Raw genomic sequence first — 21,107 nt, 5'->3', positions numbered from 1 at the left:
GATTTGTAGCATCTGGTGTTACTTATGTGCTAATCCTACTCACAGAGGTCTGTCTCATTTCTTTATAGGTAAACTGTTTCTCTCTCCTCAAAGGAAACTTTTGGGGTTTTTTTGTTATGTGTCCTAGGTTTGAAATTTCACATCTTTTTCTTTCTTTCTCCTGGGTCTTCAAATCTCAGTGAAGTCTTTCTTAGGCTTAGAATTCTTTTTGCTATTGTTTCTTTGAGTATTTCTTCCCTCCAACTCTGTTTTCTGTTTCTATTTTTCATCTCTTTATCACTTTACTTTTTACTCGTATATATGTACTAAATTGTCTGTTCATGTTTTTGTTTTTTTCTTCTATTGAGTTTTTGATTTTTATTTTTCTCTTGGTGTTTAAGAATTCTTTGTGTGATTGGGATGTTGGCCCTTTATCTGTGATGTATATTGCTTATATTTTTCTCTCACTTTTTAGTTTGTCCTTTGCCTTTGCTTAGGATGTTCTTTGTCATGAAAAATTTTTATGTCATTAAACATACTGTTTTTCTTTTATTGTATCTGAGTTTTGAGTCATTGTTAGAAAGCTTTCCTAAATCTTGGTTATAGAGTAATTCATTCAGGCTTTCTTGTAGTAAAGTATGCTTTCTGTTTCCACAGTCAGCTCTGATGAGATTGTTTATTTTTGTGGCTGGTATGAAGTATAGAACCAAGTTTATCTTTCTCTAAATGGCTATTTGGTTATCTGAACACCATTAATTTTAAAAGTCCATATTTGCCTGAGTGACTTGAGAATTAATTGATGTGTTTGTCTATTTGTAAATGAGCAACAAACTTTTAATGATAGAGGATTTAGGTTGTTTGATATCTGGTGAGATTAATCACTTCTCCCATCCCTGAAGCTTCACCTTCTTTTCTAGTGTTTTCCTTACTGTTCTTTCCTGTTTTCTGTCTGTTTGTCTAGCTTCATAAAAAAGAAAAGAAAAGAAAAGCTTGTTGATCTTGTCCTGGGACTGTGTTAAATTTATAAATCAATGTAGGAAAAAGTGAAATTTTTTCCTGTGTTAAAATCATCCTATCAAGAAGTGTCTTTCTATTCAAGTCTACTATTACGTCTTTCAGGAATGTTTACAATTTTTTTCTGGTATAGTTTTGTACTTTTATTGTTAAATGTTTGATCTCTTGTTGCCATTGTAAATGGGATCTATCCACTATTATATCCTTTAGTAATTTTACTTTTTGTACTGCCTTTATTAAGTTTAGATATCAATGTTACACTTGCTTTATAAATAGTATTTTAAAGTCTTCTTTTATTTTTTAAAGCTCTGAAATAATCTTTGTGGCATTGAGACCATATATATATGGTCATTGATTTTGTAGAATTCCCCTCTAAAACCATTTGGGCCTTGATAACTTTCTCTTTCCTTTAAATTGGTCCTGTTTAAGTTTTACATTTCTGATGAAGTTATTTTAAGTAACTTCATTAAGTTAATTTAAGTAACCTGTATTTTACTTAAATTAATTTAAGTAACCTGTATTTTCCTAGGAAATTACTTATTTATATCTAAGTTTTCAAATTTATTTACATAGAGGAGTGCAAAGTTGTTTCTTAGGGATTTTTAAATTTTTGTTTCAGTTCCTTTTGCCATTTCTTATTTTGTGTACCCTTCCTCCCTTTCTCTTTTTTCTTCTTAAGTTAGCTAGTGGCTGATTTAAAATTAATTAACAAAATTAAAATTTTGTTAATTTTACAATTGGGACTTTGATTTACTAATTAGATCTATCGTTTTTCCATTCTTTATTCATTTCTGCCTTTATCATTAATATGTCTTCCTTGTTCTTCCTTTTGGTTTGCTTCATTTTCTCTCATTTTTTGAGTTGATATTTATTTTCGTTCATTTATCTTGATGATTTAAATGTTTAAGTCTATGAATTTTCTCCAGTGACTGCTTTAAGCAAACCCATAAATTCTGATATGTCGTGTTTTCTTTGTCATTACATTTTAGAAATTTGGAAATTTTACTTTACATTTTCCCTTTACCGAAGAGTTATTAATAGTAAATTTTTAAAATTTTCAAGTGTTTTCTTTACATTGTGATCAATTTCTGTGGATGTTCTATGCCTACTTTAGAAGATGGTGAATCCTCTTTATCAAAATGTGAAGCTTAAGACATAGTCAGGCCAGGCGCGGTGGCTCACGCCTGTAATCCCAGCACTTTGGGAGGCCGAGGCGGGTGGATCACGAGGTCAAGAGATCGAGACCATCCTGGTCAACATGGTGAAACCCCGTCTCTACTAAAAATACAAAAAATTAGCTGGGCGTGGTGGTGCGTGCCTGTAATCCCAGCTACTCAGGAGGCTGAGGCAGGAGAATTGCTTAAACCCAGGAGGCGGAGGTTGCGGTGAGCTGAGATCGCGCCATTGCACTCCAGCCTGGGTAACAAGAGTGAAACTCCATCTCAAAAAAAAAAAAAAAAAAAGACACAGTCATTCTGTCTTCCTTATTGATTATGTTGCCTAGGTCTTTTAGAACTTTATTGATATGTCGTCTGTTTGCTCTGTCTTGTACTGAAAATAGTATATTAAAAATCTCCTATTTAAAGTGTATCTCTGCGGCATGGGAGCTGAGGTTCAAGTCACGCGTGGGTCCTCGGCAGGGGGAGAAGCGCGGCGCTGGGCCCCCGCCCCGGGGAAGTCCTGGCGAGGACGGGCCGGGGGCCGGCGCGGCGGCCGGGGAGCGACTGAGGCCTGGCACCTGACCCCTCGGCGTGGGCTGGGAGCCCCTGGGCGCGGCTGGTTTCCGGCTGAGGCGCTCCGCAGACCTGACGATGGCGTCGGGTCGGGGATCCCAGGAACGGGAAGGGATCCAGGTGGTGAAGCTGGAGGAGGACCGCACCGGAGCCAGGGCCCAGCCTAGGCCCCCGCTTGCCCTGCAGACAGTTCCGCTCCCAAGAGGCAGCTGCTCCCCGGGAAGCCCTCTCGGCTTCAAGCGCTTTGCCGCGGATGGCTTCGGCCCGAGAGGCGCACGAAGGAGCAGACCTGGAGCTGCGGGTGGGTGCCGGACCAAGTTCCTGACCTCCTGCCCCGGGAGACCACAGCAGGGCGCAGGGGCTGCATCCGGAGAGCGCAGAGGCGGCGACCCTCACGGAGTATATGCGGAGACTGCGTGGGGGGCCCGAGACAGCAGAGACCGCGTGGGGAGCAGAGACCACGTGGGGGGGCCGAGACAGCAGAGACCACGTGGGAGGCCGAGACTGCGTGGGAGCCGAGACAGCAGAGACCACATGGGGGGCCGCGACAGCCGAGGCTCACAGCCCCAGTCAGGAGGCCCCAAGCGCCCCAGTGGCACAAGGAGGGAAGCTGTGGGTGCCAGTGTCCAGAGCTGCGAGGGGGGCCTGAGCCCCCGAGGCCCAGCTGCAGGAGAAATTTGAGAACCTGGAAGAAGGCGTTCGTCTGTGTCCCCTGAGAACACCCACCCTCAGGTGCTTCTTCCTGACCAGGCCCAAGGGGAAGTGCCCTGGAGTCCTGAGCTGGGAAGACCTTGTGAGCAGCTGCAAGGGAACTGGGTGGAAGGGAGCGGGTCCTCGGCAGGAGCCTCTGTCAAGTGCCAGAGAACTGGGGCGACTGAAGAAACTGCAGCCAAAGAAACTCCATTTGTGCCCCTTGTGTGGCAAAAATTTCTCTAACAACTCGAACCTAATTAGGCACCAGAGAATCTGTGCAGCAGAAGGACTGTGTCTGGGTGTGGACTGCAGTAGAATCTTTGGTGGGAACCCACGTTTCCTGTCACTGCACAGAGCACACGGGAGAAGAGGCCCACACGTGCCTCGAATGTGGGAAGTGCTTCAGTTGGAACACCGGTCTGACTCGCCACCAGTGCACCCACATGGGCGAGAAGCGCTGTCAGTGTGACATACGCAGAAGATGTCTCTCCACAGGCACCAGAGAATGCACACGGGGGAGAAGCCCTACAGGTGCCCCGAGTGTGGGGAGATCTTTGCTCACAGGTCCAACCTCCTTCGGCACCAGAGAATTCACACTGGAGGGCGACCTTATAAGTGTTGCCAGTGTGGGAAAAGTTTCTCTCGGAGTTCACAGCTCGTCATTCACGAAAGAACTCATGAGAGAAAGAGACTTTACCCCCTTCACTGAGCCTGGGGAAGCCGTGACTGACAGCACCCCCTTTCTTACAAACCACAGAGCCCACAAGGCAGAGAAGAAGCTATTTGAATGCTTGACTTGTGGGAAAAGCTTCCTGCAGGGCATGGACCTCACCAGACATCAGAGAACACACACAGGAGAGAAACCATAAATGTACCCTTTGTGGGGAAAACTTCTCTCATAGATCCAACTTAATCAGGCACCAGAGAATACACATGGGAGAAAAACCCTTTACCCCTATACCTGTCATGAATGTGGCAACAGTTTCTCCCACAGCTCCGGTCGGATTCACCACCTGAGAACACATACAGGAGACAGACCCTATAAATGTTCTGAATGTGGAGAAAGTTTCTCTCAGAGTTTCCATCTTATGAGCCATCAGAGAACTCACATGGGTTAATAAAAGTGGGGTTTCTCTTTGCCCCAGGTGAGGTGGCATATTCACAGGAGCCTGTTGGCAAGAGCTGGTATTCCCTGCCCAGCCAACCGGATGACCCCTGCATTCTTCAGGTAACGGGGACTCATTGTAAGGGAGGTGCAGAGGCAGCAGAGGATTGGCATAACACTGAAAAGGAGCTCTGTCTGTATAAGAAAGGATGGCAAGTCTCTGAGGTGACCTCAGGGTGGGATCCTCCAAGTCTACTCTGCCCTAGGGTGCTCCTACCCTCTTGATGTTTTTAGCCAATATGTGATTTGAGTGGCTGACTGTCCAATTTAACAACTTTGGGAATTCATGTGATGTTTTTGACACTTCTTCCTCACTTGGGACATTCAGCAGGAGCATTTGGGGGTTCTGGGGCACCTGAGACCAGACCACATCCCCTGGGGAATCAGCTGAAGGTCAACAAAAGACTGGTTGTGAGTTGCAGCTGTCCTGATGGCCCCAGTTGGGAAGTCATGGGCAATCCAGATCAAGCCACCATGTGCCCCACGATGGCCTAACAGGAGTATCCTTAACAGAGCACATGTGTAAATGAGACCTCAGACATAAAGGAACCAGGGACCCAAGGGCAATAATAAGGTGGAATTTGCAGGTCAGCCCAATTGCAATAATAAGGTGGAATTGGCAGAGGAAGTGAGGGTCTGATTGCCTTTGTGGAGAATGAGATTCCCCCACCTGCATGAGAAAAATAAACAGCTCTGGAGTCCTGTTCCTGACTGCAAAGGAACAAGAGGGTTCCAAGAAAGTGGTAAACTGAAAATATGGATCCTAGGGGGAAATTAGGGATTATGTCTTCACCTGTGGAAAATATGTTTGGATGAAAATACCTTCAGGAAACATAAAAAAAAAAAAAGTAAAGTGTATATCTTTCTATCTGCTTTTGAGATGGTCTTGCCCTGTCTCCCAGGCTGGAGTGCAGTGGTGCGATCATGGCTCACTACAGCCTCAACCTTCCCAAGCTCAAATGGTTCTCTCACCTCAGCCTCCTGAATAGCTGGGTCTACAGACATGCACCACCATGCCTGGCTAATTATTAACTTTTTTTGTAGAGATGGGGTCTTCCTACGTTGCCCAGCCTGGTCTCAAACACCTGGGCTTAAGCAATCCTCTGGTCTCAGCCTCCCAAAGAATGGGGATTACAGGCACAAGCCATCACGCCCAGTCCACTTCCTTTGTAGGAACTGGTTTATTTCATAGGACCTTGGTATAGCAGGGAAATTACTAATTTCTGCTCTGGATCTTCCTCTTGTAGACTAATGTAGAGATGGTCCCTGATTTACTAGGATTCAGTCTGTGATTATTAAACTTTATGATGGTACCCATACAACCATTCTGTTTTCCACTGTTAGTACAGTATTTAATAAATTACATGAGATATTCAGTACTTTATTATAAAATAAGCTTTTGTGTTAGATGATTTTGCACAACTGTAGGCTGATGTAAGTGTTCTTAACACATTTAAGGTAGGCTAGGGTAAGTTTTGATGTTCAGTAGGGTAGGTGTGTTAAATGCGTCTTTGACTTAGGATTATTTTCAACTTAAGATGACTTTGTCAAGATGTAACCCCATTGTCAGTCAAGGAGCATCTGTAGTTGGTTCTTTCTTTGTGAGTTAAATTGAAAATCTTTTTCTTAGAAAAAGTGAATTAAGCCCGTTCATGTATATTGATATGACTAATGTGTTGGGTGTCAATTTTGTCATTATTTTGTGTTATGACTGCTAGATGGATTATATTTACTATGTTTTTATACACGTCTTTTCTTTGCTGTTTCGTTTTAACTTCTTTTGGTATTTAAGAAGATTTGAAATTTTGTCCTTGTATTTATACCTTTTAAAAATGTTCTCAGTCTCTATTTTTAATTGTAATCTTTTGCTGTCTGGTTTGTCGGTTTTTAATAATACTCTCTGACTCCTACCTATTGCCTATACATGAATCAATGAGCTTATTCTTTTCTCTTCTTCCATCTTTCCTTCTTCCATTTTTAAACTTGCATTATTGTATATATTTTTATTCTACCCTGTTTGATATTAGACCTACCATTAAATATGTTAAATATATCCTTTTGCTAAAGTTCCCTTATCTTTGATTGGATGAAGATCAACCTCTACTAGATTCTTCAAGAAGGGCTTATAGCTACAAAATTTTCTGAGTTTTTGCATGTTTATGACTGTTTTTCTATTGCTTCATACTTGAAGGCAAGCTTGTGCTGATAAAAAATTCTTGGTTCACAGTTTTTGCTCATGAGCTGTCCTGGAATGCTATTACATTCTTGCCATGAATTGTATGTTGCCTTCGAGAAGTGTGATTGCTGCCTGATTCTCTTATCCTGTTAAAATTGTTTCATTTTTGCCTGAAAATGTTAAGAATTTTTATTTTATCTTTAAAGCCAAGCAGTTCACTAAAATATGTGTCATGGTTTATTGCTTCAGGTAGATTTTTCCAGGTGCCTGCTGGGCCCTTTCAGATAGTGTAGATTTTTTTTTTTAATTTCTTGGATTATATTACTTATATTTAAAATATTATTTCTGTTGTTTTTAGTTTTTATAGTGACTCCAGTTGTAAGCATATTGGTTCTCTTCTGTCAGGCTTCCATTTCATCCACTTTCTTTCTGACCCTTTTCACTTAAAATTTTGTTCGTTTGTTTGTTTTTTCATTTTCATTCTCTCTCTCTCTTTTTTTTTTTTTTTTTTTTTTTTTTTAAAGACAGGGTTTCACCATGTTGGTCAGGCTGGTCTTGAACTCCCAACCTCAGGTGATCTGCCTGCCTTGGCCTCCAAAGTGCTTGAATTACAGGCATGAGCCACCACGCCTAGCCTTCATTTTCATTCTCTTGTTTGTTTTCTTGATGTTGTTCACTGCCTCTTACTAAATTTTTTTTCAAATAGGATATCCTTTGGGTATCCTGTAATTTAGACTCCTTTTCTCATATGAGGTTGTCTTTTCCTTTTATTTTCTGTCTTCAGTTAACATTGATTTCATTTCTTCCATTTTTAAATATTAAGAAGTTTACTTCTGTTCTTGTTTTTTGAGTTTCTTATTTAAAGTGCCACCCACTCCCCCTACTTCCAAGTGTTTGTCTGAAGACATGTAATTCAATTTGGAAAGCTATATATATATTTTTTTCTGCTTAATGACTAATTTTTTGGAGCAATTTCATTATCTAAAAAGATTATTTAAAGATATGTTTTATTTCTAGAGCAGTTTTCAGCAAAATTGAATGGAAAGTACAGAGAGTTCCAATATCCCCGACTCAGACGCATGTGCAGTCTTCCTCACCATCAACATTCCCCACCAGAGCAGTACATTTGTCACAGTCGATGAAACTACATTGGCACATCATTGTCAACCAAAGTCCATCATTTACATTGGTTCACTCTTGGTACAATACATGCTGTGAATTTTGACAAATGTGCAATGACGTGTATCTACCATTGTAGTAACATACAGAATAGTTTTGTCCTAAAAATCACCTGTGCCCCACCTATTTATCTCCCCATCCCAGACCCTAGCAATCACTGATCCTTTTACTGCTTCTGTAGTTTTGCCTTTCCAGAATGTCATACTGTTGGACTTATGCAAGATGTAGACTTTTCAGATTGCCATCTTTCACCTAGTAATATGTATTTAAGTTTTTCCATGTCTTCTCATGGCTTAAAGCTCATTTCTCTTTAATGCTAAATAATATTCCAGTGTCTAGGTACATCAAAGTCAGTTTTTCCATTCTTCTGCCTCATGGTTATTTTCAGGTTTTGGCAATTATGAATAAAACTTTTATAAACATCGGTATGCAGGTTTTTGTGTAGATACGTATTTCTGGCTCATTTGGGTAAATACTAAACAGCAAAATTAATGGATCCTATGGTAAGAGTAGTAAGAAACTGCCCAACTGTCTTCTAAAGTAACCATGCCATTTTGCATCCCTACCAGAAGTGAATGAGAGTTCCTGTTGCTCTTTGCCAGCGTTGGTATATTGTCAATGTTTAGGATTTTGATCATTCTAATAAATATATGGTAGGATCGCATTGTTTTAATTTACAGTTCCCCAATAACATACTATGTTGAACATATTTTCATATGTTTATTTGTCATCTGTAAATCTTCTTTAGTGAGGTGTCTGTTCAGGTCCTTTGCCTTATTATTCATTCTGTTGACCAGGCTAGAATGCAGTGGCGCAGTCTCGGCTCACTGTAACCTCCATCTCCCAGGTTCAAGCGATTCTCCTGCCTCAGCCTCCTGAGTAGCTGGAATTAACAGGCACATGCCCTCACACCTGGCTAGTTTTTGTATTTTCATTAGAGACAGGGTGTCACCATGTTGGCCAGGCTGGTCTTGAACTCCTGGTCTCAAATGATTCATCCACCTCGGCCTCTCAAAGTGCTGGGGATTACAGGTGTGAGCCACTACGCCCAACCTTCTACCTGTTTTTAAATTGGGTTGTTCATTTCCTTCTTGCTGAGTTTAAACAGTTCTTTGGTATTTTGATAACATTTCTTTATAAGATAGAAGATATAAAGATACAAGATATAAAGAAATGTGTCTTGTCTTCTCATTCTATTGAAAGTAAACATTTTTTATTCTTATTTTCTTTTTTCCTCCCTATAGTAGCTTTCTGTTAAATGACTATTGCTTGCATCTTGCATTTGATTGACGAGGTTGGTGGTTTGGGGTGGTTTACAAGATTTCTGGTTCAAGAGTATCATCTACTGTTAGTGTATCTAAAAGTAGTTTGTTTGATAGATGGCCTTAAAAATTTTTTTTCAGAGGTTAAGGGAAGGGGTTTGTATCCTTGTCTTTTTTTCCATCCTGTAAGATTCTAAACTTTACCTATTACTAATTTTCGCCTTTACTACACAGGGACTGTCTCTCCTTTCCTTTCCTTTTCTCTCCCCCAGAAACTTGCCTTTCTAAGACTGCCTGTTTGATTCCTCCTCTAGTCAGTGCCCTGATGCTCCAGAACTCTTGTTCAGTACAGAGTATCTCTTCTCCAGAGTTCCTGAGACAAGAAGTATTTCCGATTTTTTTCAGATTTTGGAATATTTGCATATACCTAGTGAGATATCTTGGGGATGGGACCAAAGTCTAAGCACAAAATTGCCTAATATTCCACAAACATATATCCTGAGGTAATTTTATACAATATTTTAAATAATTTTGCGCATGAAACAAAGCGCGTATACATGGATCCATCAGAAAGCAAAGATGTTGCTGTCTTACCACCCACGTGGACAGTCTGTGGTGGTTCAGCATCACTGTTATTTCTGAATCTGAACTTATATGCTGCTGATGAACAACTAGTATCTTATACTTATTCACACTTAAGTATTTAACAGTAAATAGTAAGAGGTACCATTATTATAGCAAAAACAAATAATGTGTTCAGGGTAACTGTATTCGTCCATTCTCACACTGCTATAAAGCACTGCCTGAGACTGGGTAATTTAGGAAGAAAAGAGGCTTAATTGACCCCCGTTTCTACAGGCTGTATAGGAAGCATGGCTGGGCAGCCTCAGGAAACTTACAATGGTGGTGGAAGGGGAAGGGGAAGCAAGCATGTCTTACATGGTGGCAGGAGACAGAGAGTGACGGGGGAAGTGCTACACACTTTTAAACCATCAGATCTCGTGAGAACTTACTGTCATGAGAACAGCAAGGGGAAAGTCTGCCCCCATGATCCAGTCACCTCCCTCCAGGTGCCTCCCTCAACACTGAGGATTACAGTTCAACATGAGATGTGGGTGGGAACACAGAGCCCAACTGTGTCGGTAACTAAGCAATACAGCAGTGTTATCAGCATGTGGTACCTGCTGTTGAACAACAGCAACAAGGACAAATGACGGCAGGTTTTCAGTTTCCACCTGCGATGCCACGTTTTGATTAAAAGGTCATTGTACGCTATGTGTTACTTTTCTCTATTCTCATTTTTCTTTTTTTTTGAGATGGAATTTCACTCTTGTTGCCCAGGCTGGAATGCAGTGGCGTGATCTCAGCTCACTGCAGCCTCTGCCTCCTGGGTTCAAGCAATTCTCCTGCCTCAGCCTAATGAGTATTTGGGATTACAGGCTCCCGCCACCAGGCCTAGCTAATTTTTGTATTTTTAGTAGAGCTGGGATTTCACCATGTTGGCCAGGCTGGTCTCAAACTCCTGACCTCAGGAGATCCACTTCCCTCAGCCTCCCAAAGTGCTGGGATTATAGGAGTGAGCCACCACACCCAGCCTACTATGCTATATGTTATTTTCTAGGTGAGAAGAAACATCAGAAGTAGTTGAAGGAACAGGAAGAAGTGGGTCCTCTATCTAGGGATGAAGAGGTATTCTCCCAAATGGCTGGTTTCTTTTCTTGTGTTCTTTTTAGAGACAGGTTCTCATTCTGTCGCCCAGGCTGGAGTACAGTGGCATGATCATAGCTAATTGCACCCTTGAACTCCTGGGCTCAAGCAATTCTCCTACTTCAGCCTCCCAAGTAGCTAGGACTACAGGCGTGACACCACACTCAGCTAATTTTAAGTGTTTTTGTGGAGACAGGGTTTCGTTCTGTTGCCCAGGCTGATCATGGACTCCTGGGCTCAAGTGACCCTCCTGTCTCAGTGTCCCAGAGTTCTGGGATTACAGGCATGAACTACCTCCTCCTACCCCTGTCTGGCCTTGATGTTTTTAAAATGTTTGCTCCAGAGTCATCTGCCTCATTAACAGTGGGCTTCATCTTAGAAGCTCGCTTTGGTTTTGTAAACTGGCATAATTTCTTGTTCTGTTTTGAATGCGTGCTGCCCTGGTCCTTCAGTAAGCCCATTATACATTTTCACCACGCCTTCTAGGCACCTCTTTCTGGAGTGTTAACAGTACCATCTTTACCATCACTATTATCACAATCAGCTTGATTCAGAACCATTTTGGCTATTTCATCACTGGTTAATGAATGAACAATTGGAGTCTCATTATCAATGTTAAAAATGTCGATATCCACATTTTCCAGCTTACGATGAACTGTGAAGATGTATCTTTTGCATATGTAAGAAGGTTAGATATCATGGTTTCCTCACTTGACATATGGAATTCTTCAAAGTCACCACCTTATTCATCATCACCACTGAAAAAGCCAGAGGTTGTGTCAGGTCTTGGTGCAAAACTGTGTCTTTAGTCACTGTGTTCCAAGCGGGGACAGCAGCCTATATGGCATCCTTCCTGCTAAACTCTTTTTGAAAACCTCCACAGGCTAGTTTACTGCTGCTAGCCTGCTGTTCAAGAAAGTGTTTATATATTTACTTTTCATTGACTTAAGGATGCGCTGTTCATGGCTGAATTCGTGTAGTCACATCTGAGGGAAGTACATGACATAAACATGATTTTTGTGAAATCAGATGAGATCAGGTTTGTTCAGGGTGGTATGGCTATCGATGGTAAATGTTATTTTTCGTGAGAATTTCAGCTGGAGGGTGAGCAGAACAGTTGTTAAGAAATAAGAAAATCTTTCCATCATCACTCAGTCCAGTTTCCCTGCAGAGTACATGAACCACTGGTATAACATCTTCATGAAACCGACCAGAAAGGGTGTCCTTGGTGATCCATGACCTTCTGTTAGTGTGGTAACGGACTGGTAAGAAATTCAGTCCGTGAATGCTTTTGCCTTCTGAGTGCCTGCTATATTAGCACATCCCAGCACAGTCATTCTGTCTTTCACATCCTTAATTCCTGTAGGGGCTGCCTCGTCAGTGCAGTCAATGTCTTTCTGGGGGAACAGTGCAAAACAGTGTTGTTTCGTCAGCATCCCAGGCTTGTTCTGGTGGAAAGTTTTCATCAGCAATGACCTTGGCAAACTCATCAGTGAATTTCTCCACTGCTTCAGTAAAGATTTAGAATTTAAGAAAAACAGAAAAAAAAACCCAATGAATTTTTCCACTGCTTCATGTTCAGCAGATGCTTTTTCTTTTAACGAATCTTTTAACATTTAATGCTGTTTCTTTTCTTGTATTTCTGGGCCAGGCATGGTGATAATCATATCCTGTAATCCCAGCACTTTGAGTGGCCAAGGCAGAAGGATTGCTTGAAGTTTGGGGTTCAAGACTAGCCTGGCAACACGGCGAGACATTGTCTCTATTTTTAAAAATTAGCTGGAAGTAGTGGCAGATGCCTGTAGTCTCAGCTACTTGAGAGGCTGAGGTGGAAGAAATTCTTGAGCCCTGGAGGTCGAGGTTACAGTGAGCTATGATCAAGCCATTGCACTCCAGCCTGAGAGGCAGAATGAGATTCTGTCTCTTAACAACAACAAAATTTCTGTAACCAGCCTGTTGAATATTCACAGTTCCCTTCAATTTTCAGTTTGGTGTGATAAATGTCTGCTTGTGTCGTGAGCAGCATAACGGTAGTTAAGTGGCACAAGTTCACTGCAGTGCCGATGGATCTACTCTTTCAACACATGATCAAGATCTGCATTTTTAACTTCATGTAGTGTTTTTGTATTTTTTGTTCATTTCTGTTCATCACTTTTATCATGGAGCATCTACAATGTATTATTCTGTATCTTTAGGTCATATATGGTGAGCATTCTTTCTTTCTTTCTTTCTTTTTGAGATGGAGTCTCCCACTGTTGCCCAGGCTGTAGTGCAGTGGTGCCACCTTGGCTCACTGCAATCTCCACCTCCTGGGTTCATGCAATTCTCTTGCCTCAGCCTCCTTAGTAGCTAGGAATACAGGCATGTGCCACCACACCCAACTATTTTTTTTTTTTTTGTATTTTTAGGAGAGACGAGGTTTCATCATGTTGTCCAGGATGGTTTCGATCTCCTGACCTCATGATCTGCCCACCTCGGCCTCCCAAAGTGCTGGGATTACAGGCATGAGCCACCGCACCTGGCCAGTGTGCATTCTTTCTAACAGCATGCTCTTCTTTTTTTTTTTTTTTTTTTTTTTTTTTTTTTTTTTTTTGAGATGGAGTCTCACTCTGTCACCCAGGCTGCAGTGCAGTGGCGCAATCTCAGCTCACTGCAGCTTCTGCCTCCCAGGTTCAAGCAATTCTCCCTGCCTCAGCCTCATGAGTAGCTGGGATTACAGGCACGCACCTCTATACCTGGCTAATTTTTGTATTTTTAGTAGAGACAGGGTTTCGCCGTGTTGGCCAGGCTGGTCTTGAACTCCTGACCTCATGTGATCCACTCTTCCCAGTCTCCCAAAGTGCTGGGATTACAGGCATGAGCCACGAGCCACCGCACCTGTCTACAAACACCACACTCTTCTGTAAGATGTTTCTCACTTATGCTGCTGTCTAGTTTATCCAACAGCTTGAATTTCTGTGCTATAGATAAACGTAAGTGCTTCCTCTTTTTCTTATCACTGTTACTCATAGGGGTATCTGTCGAACTTTTTTTTTTTTTTTTTTTTTGACATTTTGAAAAATATCTTTACATCATGGAGGAGAGAATAAGCAGAAAACCCCAGTGAGTAATAGGTCCCGCAGGTCTTGGTCCCACGCAGAGCATCATGGGGAACCTGCCACTGATGCATCCGGCCTATATACACATTTTATTTCCCTTCATGGGCTGGCTTTCGTAGGGAGTCAGGGCGTGCATGGAAAAGATACCCTGCAGCTGGACAGGGCTGGGAGTGTCTTCATTCCCTTGAGGATGCCAAATAAATGGTGTGTCATGTGCTTGCGTTTTAACTGCAACTTGTTACATGAAGTGAAGTGTTAGATTTTTCCACTTTTGGCGTCATTGTCAGTGCTCAAGAAGTTTCATATTCGGGGGCATTTTGGATTTTGGATTTTTGGATTAAGGATGGTTGGCCTGCATCTTCGCACTTAAAAGTGGACTCTTCATTTTTGTTTTTTTCCTCTGAGTGTTTTATCTCAATGGCCTCTTCTCTTGGCATTCCTTAGCTCTCTGCAGAAGCTAGTAGCAAGAGCTTAAGGAATAGTTCTGCTGAAAATTAGTATCTTGTTTGTTTTTTAAAAAATTTTTGTGAGTAACTTGAAGTTTGTAGTGTTGTTAATCTTCTAGTTACTCTCAGGGCATGGGATTCCTTTGGCTCTATTTGTTCTTTTGGTTTATCTGCATAGTTCTGAGAGGATGTGTAATGATTCAGATTTTGCTCAGCTACCCAGAAGTCCCTCTGTTTTGTTTTTGATAAACTTCAAATCACTGATTTTAGATCACTGATGATTTCATCACTAGATGATCAGAGGATCACTGATTTTGTTAGCAGCCATGTGCATTTTATTTAAACTCTTACATACATTTTTAGGTTCTAGCATCATATGTTTAATTTCTGAGAACTATTTCTCATTCTCCCATTGCTCCCTTTTCATAAGAGTGTGTTCTTGTTTTATGGATGCAGTATTCTTTCAAGAGTCTGAGATAACTAACTAGAAAAAATATAAACATTTCTTTGTAGTTGTTTTCATTGCTTGTTTCTAGATTGGCTGTTCTGTTTGTTTGTTCACCTCAATCTTTCTCTTTGATGCTTTGCTTTTATTCAATTCAGAAGACCTTTGGTTGACCTTTTATATTTATGAAGGGTTATGTTGTTAATATTATCTGGCTTGGATTTCCTCTGCAGTTGGGTAGATGTGTTTAACCAAAGTACTTGCACTTTCTGAATGACAGGAAATTGAGGTCAGTAGACTCTGCAACACTGGGTGGGTCCTATAAACAGACTTTCCTTTAGGGATGCTTGATTAGGGAGTCAGCAATACTTTTATTTTTTATAATAAAGAGGACTTTGCTCTAGAGGCAGAGATTTTTTTTAAGTCAGTTTTATATCTAGAAAGATCTGCTTTTTGTAATCTTCTTCTGAGTCTTTCGGGCATGTGGTCTGGGGTTTCTTCAAGCGCTGCTCTTCCTCCTCCTTTAGCTTCAACTCCTATAGCCTACACACTCTCCTGGCAAATCTACTTTGTGAAGGAAGAGGTTTGCAAGACTACAGATGGGGCAGATGCTACAGCCAGCCAGCTGCTCCTTATTCACAAGGAGTGGGGAGGGAGGGAAGGAAGGGCTCACTGCCCTAGTCACTACAAGTGAGTCCCCAGAATGGACATCACCTGGAAGCTTGGCAGAAATGCAGAATCTGGGGCATCACCCCCAACTTCATGACTTGAAATTGGTATGTTTAACAGGGCCCTCAGGTGATTGGTGTGGGCTTAAAAAACATTGTTGGTTGTGGTATCTAAGTAATTATTCTGCTACTCCTGCTTTCTGCCCCAGTCTACTGCAAAAGTAAGACTGTCTTGGAGTGGCCACTAAGAAGCCTTCAAGCATTTTTCCCTTCATTTTTTAAGATCAGCATCCTTAGAAAGAGGAATTCATTCATATCCATGATCCCAACAAGATCTGGTCCTTTTCTAATGACATTACCTATCTCTTGCTTGCCCCTCGTAATCCCCTAGTTTTTTTTCATTTTCAAATATTTAATGTAAATTCTAGAAATCGATATCGTGTAAATAAAGTTGTGATGGAGTGTATGGAGAGGATGGGATCCAGTAGACTTCCTAGAAGCATTTTATGCCAATGCTTTAAACAACTATTTTATTTTATATTGCTTTACACAGTGCAAAGACCTGGAAACATGCTTTAATTCTTATATTTATTGCTGTATTCATTCATTCATTCATGATGGATTTATTCCCTTTGCATGCTTATAGAGACTATGTTATTGATCAGTAACATACCTGTGTTGACCCAAAAAAGCACAGCTCTATAAAATATTTGAAGAACTTTATTCGGAGCCACATGTAAGAACAACACCATGACACAGCCTCAGGAGGTCCTGGGAACATGTGCTCAAGGTGATTAGGTAATGGCTTCATTTTATACACTTTAGGGAGACAGAAGTTACAGGCAAACATCAATCAATGCATGTAAGATGTACATTGGTTTGGTCCAGAAAGGTGGAATGACTTGAAAACTTGAAGTGTTGGGAAGAGACTTACAGATCAAAGGTGGATTCAAACACTTTCTGATTGGCAGTTGGTTAATAGAGTTAAGTTATTACCTAGAGAGTGAAAGTCAGCAGAAAGAAATGCTTGGGGCTAAGATAAGCAGGGTGGGGTGGGAGGGTGCGGTTGTGGAAGCCAAGGTTCTTGATGTGTAGCAGACTTCAGAGAGAATAGATGGTAAATGTCTCTTATGAGACCTTAAAAGGTGCCAGACTCTCAGTTAAATCTCTCCTGGATCAGGAAAAGACCTGGAAAGGGAAGGGGATTCTCTGCAGAATACAGATTTTCTCCATGAGAGATAGCTTTGGAGGGCCATTTCAAAATATGGCAAAGAAATATATTTTGCAGTAAAAATACTTCTGTTTCTTTCAGGGCCTGCTGTTATGTGATGTTATGCTAGAGCCAGGTTGCAATCAGCATCTGATTGTTATAAAGAATCTGCAGATCTCTTTGAATGTTAATGCTGGACAGTTGTGCCTGAATTCCAAAGGGAAGAGCGTATAACGAGGCACGTCCGGCCCTGCTTCCCGTTACGGCCTAAACTAGGTTTTTAGGTTTCTTTGAAATCCACTTGGCCAAGAAGAGGGGTCCATTCAGTTGGTCGGGGAACTTAGAATTTTATTTTTGATTGACACCTACTTCTCTTCCTATTAAAAAAGGTGTGGCGAAAGGATGGAATTTGAGATGTAGAAGCTCTATGGGAAGGAGCATCTGACTGAATGTGGGGAACGGGCTGCCTCATCCTCCGGACAGCCTGGTAGAGAACTGGGTTGGCTTGGAGGCAGCAGAGGACCTGGATGTGGTTTGCATTTCGGTCCCTGCCCAAATCTCAGGTCAAATTGTTATCCAGCATTGGAGGTGGGGCCTGGTAGGAGATGAACGGACCCTGGGGGCAGATTTCCACTTCGGTGCTGTTCTCGTGATCTGGTTCTAACAAGATCTGGTTGTTTAAAATTGTGTGGCACCTCTTCCCTCACTCTCCTCCTCCTGCTTCACCCATGGTAAGATGTGCCTGCTTCCCCTTTGCCTTCCACCATGATTTTAAGTTTCCCGAGGCCTCCCCAGTCACGCTTCCCATACAGCTGATAGAACCGTGAGCCAATTAAACCTCTTTTTTAAAAACAAATTACCTAGCTTCAGATATTTCTTTATAGCAGTGCAGAAACGGGCTAATACATCCTGTTACTGGATGTGTCTGGTGGAACTGGGTGGACCTCTTGCAGCGATATGGAAGGGGATTCCTTCATTGTTAAAGCATGGAAGTCAGTCATTGCCCGTGTTTCTTCCTCCTGTAAAGAGGAAGTATTCTCTAAGTATGGCCTGTTCTATGAATGAGGGTAGCTGATTCCTAAAGCTTCAGTCTTCTGTAACTCTAGATTGTTTATTCATGAATAACTCAAGAGGTTTCGATTTTCTTTTTAATCTTTAATTTTTTTTAAGTGGAAATGACAGAAAAATGTAAACGTTTGCAAAAGCCAACAGACTAGTCTCATAAACAACTCAGCCGCTATCACCAGCTTCGACAATTACCAACTCACTGACGGTTCGTCTTGTGTCTGTCTCCACCCATGTTTTCTCTTATTGTTTACCTTGAAGCAGATAATGTATCATTTTGCCTGTAAATATTTCAGCATGTATTTCTACAAGACAGAGGTTATTTTTAAAACATCATGATAATACAGTCATCACATCACAAAATAGACTTTAATGTACCAAATAGTTCAGCCATTTTTGGTGTATCTTTTATTATCCTTTTTCCCCTAATAAGTTAGTTGAAATCAGGATCCAGAAAAGAAGTGAGGAGGAGGGGCGTATCTTGCCATCGGTTGCTCTGCAGATTCTCTGATTCTCTGTCCTTCTATTCAAGAGCTGTTCGTGTCCCTCAAAGCAGGGTTCCTTGCTGGCTTTCCTGTGCAGCAGGAGCACATCTGCTTCTCTCCAGTAGATTGGGCAGGGACTTGCCCTTATTATCAAAAGAGAACACTAGAGTCACAGCCTTTAGTCTGTTCCTTTTTTTTTTTTGGAGATGGAGTCTTTCTCTGTCACCCAGGCTGGAGTGCAGTGGCACAATCTCAGCTCACTACAACCTTTGCCTCTTGCATTCAAGCAATTGTCCTGTCTCAGCCTCCCAAGTAGCTGAGATTACAGGCACATGCCACCGTGCCTGGCTAATTTTTATATTTTTAGTAGAGATGGGGTTTTGCCATGTTGGCCAGGCTGGTCTCAAACTCCTGACCTCAGATGATCTGCCCGCCTCGGCCTCCCAATGTGCTGGGAACACAGGCATGAGCCACGGCACCCGGCTAATTTTTGTATTTTTAGTAGAGGTGGGGTTTCGCCACATTGGCCATGCTGGTCTCGAGCTCCTGACCTCAAGTGGTTCGCCCACCTTGGCCTCCCAAAGTGTTGGAATTACCAGCATGAGCCATGGCGCCCGGCCGTGCCTTTAGTCCATTCTAAGATGTTGGTTCTTCTACACAGATCATGGAGAGTGACTTTCCACTCAGGATGTGGTATTTAAGAAAATAGCAAAAGATAAAGTGAGGTGAGATAAGAGAGAAAGTCTGATGAAGATGCTGAGATACTTGAGAGATGGACAAGATTGTCCCCGTCTCTTCCATTCTTTTTTTTTTTTTTTTTTTTTTTTTTTTTTTTTTTTTTTGAGACGGAGTTTCGCTCTTGTTACCCAGGCTGGAGTGCAATGGCGCGATCTCGGCTCACCGCAACCTCCGCCTCCTGGGTTCAGGCAATTCTCCTGCCTCAGCCTCCTGAGTAGCTGGGATTACAGGCACGCGCCACCATGCCCAGCTAATTTTTTGTATTTTTAGTAGAGACGGGGTTTCACCATGTTGACCAGGATGGTCTTGATCTCTCGACCTCGTGATCCACCTGCCTCGGCCTCCCAAAGTGCTGGGATTACAGGCTTGAGTCACTGCGCCTGGCCTCTTCCATTCTTAATTTGGTTGTATCTCATAATATCGTCCAACCCCTATAAAAATGGTCAACCGAATTCAGCTGATTCTGTAGAAGTGTTTCTGTGGTCCCTAGGGACTTGAAGTCACTATACAGAATCAGTGAATCATAAAATGTTACCACTGGAAGGAGAGTTTGAGATGGGTTTCTGTTAGCCCCCGCCAGTTTGCACATGAAGATGACAAAAGAATGCCACAAGACTAGAAAGCATTATGGATACTTTATTTATGAATGGGAATAATAAATTTAAAAAGACATAGGCTCATCATCTTACCTCCTATACCAGGAACAACTCTGGGCACTGCCATTCAAAAGGGAATTCCTAAATTTTCCTAAGTTCACAGTATAAGCATCAACCAACCTAGACAGTCCGGGAGAGTAGTTTAATTTCTTCCAGTAAGAAGCCCCATATGCAATATACCTGCGACAATCATGTTAGTGCTTGGAATTAGGTATTTGAATCAGGGGTCACAGACGTCCTGGTTTTCCTAAGACTGTTGTTTTTAGCACTGAAAACAGTGTGTCCCAGGAACTTCTCAGAGCTGGGCACACAGGATGGTTTGTCATGCTACATTTGATTCAGTTCTGATGGCAATGCAATAAATTTCAGTTGACCAGAATATTTTCTATACCTTGCTTACCAAAAAAGGTAAATCATAGGAAAATATATTAACATCAGAGCAAGCCTGGCACAGTGGTATGACCTGTAGTCCCAGCTATTTGGGAGGCTGACATGGGAGGATTGCTTGAGCCCTGGGGATTCTGTTATAAAAATATAAATATATATATTTATGTCATAACTTAAGAAAATACATACCACACCCACCACAACACTTCTTTGCTATTTTGAGGTCAGAACGTATTTGCCTCAATGTCTTATACTTATATATTTAGTGATTTTCAAAATATAAGGTGTGACTCATCAAAAGTTCAATTATATTTGTAACAGAGTTACTAAGATTGGAAAATGGAGTATAGTGTTAATATTTTCTGTAGCAAGACAGAGTGAATATTGTGGCATGAGCACTGATCTTGGAGCTGGAAAACGTCTAATGACTCTTAACTCGCGTATAGGGGGTGACTTTCACAAGTTATTTCTCAAAACATTCTTGAGGATTAGTTTCCTTGTCTATAACAAGGACAAAGAACAAGAGGGGTAAAAACAACCAAGTGTTACCTAAAGAAATACACTGGCCAGAAACCCCATTTCCTGCGCATTTTGTTTAGTTGAAATTTTCATCCCTTTGTTGAGTAAGAGAAAGTTAAAAAAAAAAATCCCACCACAGTAGTGGTTAGTGTTGTCTAGCATGTATACCTTATGGGAGGACGATTTAAATCATTGTTGGGCCGGGTGCAGCGGCTCACACCTGTAATCCCTGGCCTTTGGAAGACCAGGGCAGGTGGATCACGAGGTCAGGAGTTTGAGACCAGCCTGGCCAATATGGTGAAACCCTGTCTTTACTATACTAAAAATACAAAAATAAGCTGGGCATCTTGGCACTCACCTGTAGTCCCAGCTACCTGGGAGGCTGAGGCAGAAGAATGGCTTGAACCCGGGAGGTGGAGGTTGCAGCAAGCCAAGATGGTGCCACGGTCCTCCAGCCTGGGTGACAGAGCAAGACTCAGTCT

The 21,107-nt window shown here is 41.8% G+C and overlaps 1 protein-coding gene and 1 pseudogene across 8 annotated transcripts in view; both read left to right on the top strand.

The window, feature by feature from the left end:
- The window catches only part of MCF2L2 (MCF.2 cell line derived transforming sequence-like 2), a 250,817-nt gene that overhangs the window by 62,844 nt on the left and 166,866 nt on the right, over positions 1-21,107 (top strand). The window lies entirely within an intron of this gene.
- On the top strand, positions 1,957-19,124 carry LOC141585401 (uncharacterized; annotated as a pseudogene).

Source organism: Saimiri boliviensis, chromosome 8 (genome assembly GCF_048565385.1).
Source record: "Saimiri boliviensis isolate mSaiBol1 chromosome 8, mSaiBol1.pri, whole genome shotgun sequence".
Classification (NCBI taxonomy): domain Eukaryota; kingdom Metazoa; phylum Chordata; class Mammalia; order Primates; family Cebidae; genus Saimiri; species Saimiri boliviensis.
The sequence above is the reverse complement of the archived record's forward strand: the minus strand, read 5'-3'. Positions and strand labels throughout refer to the sequence as shown.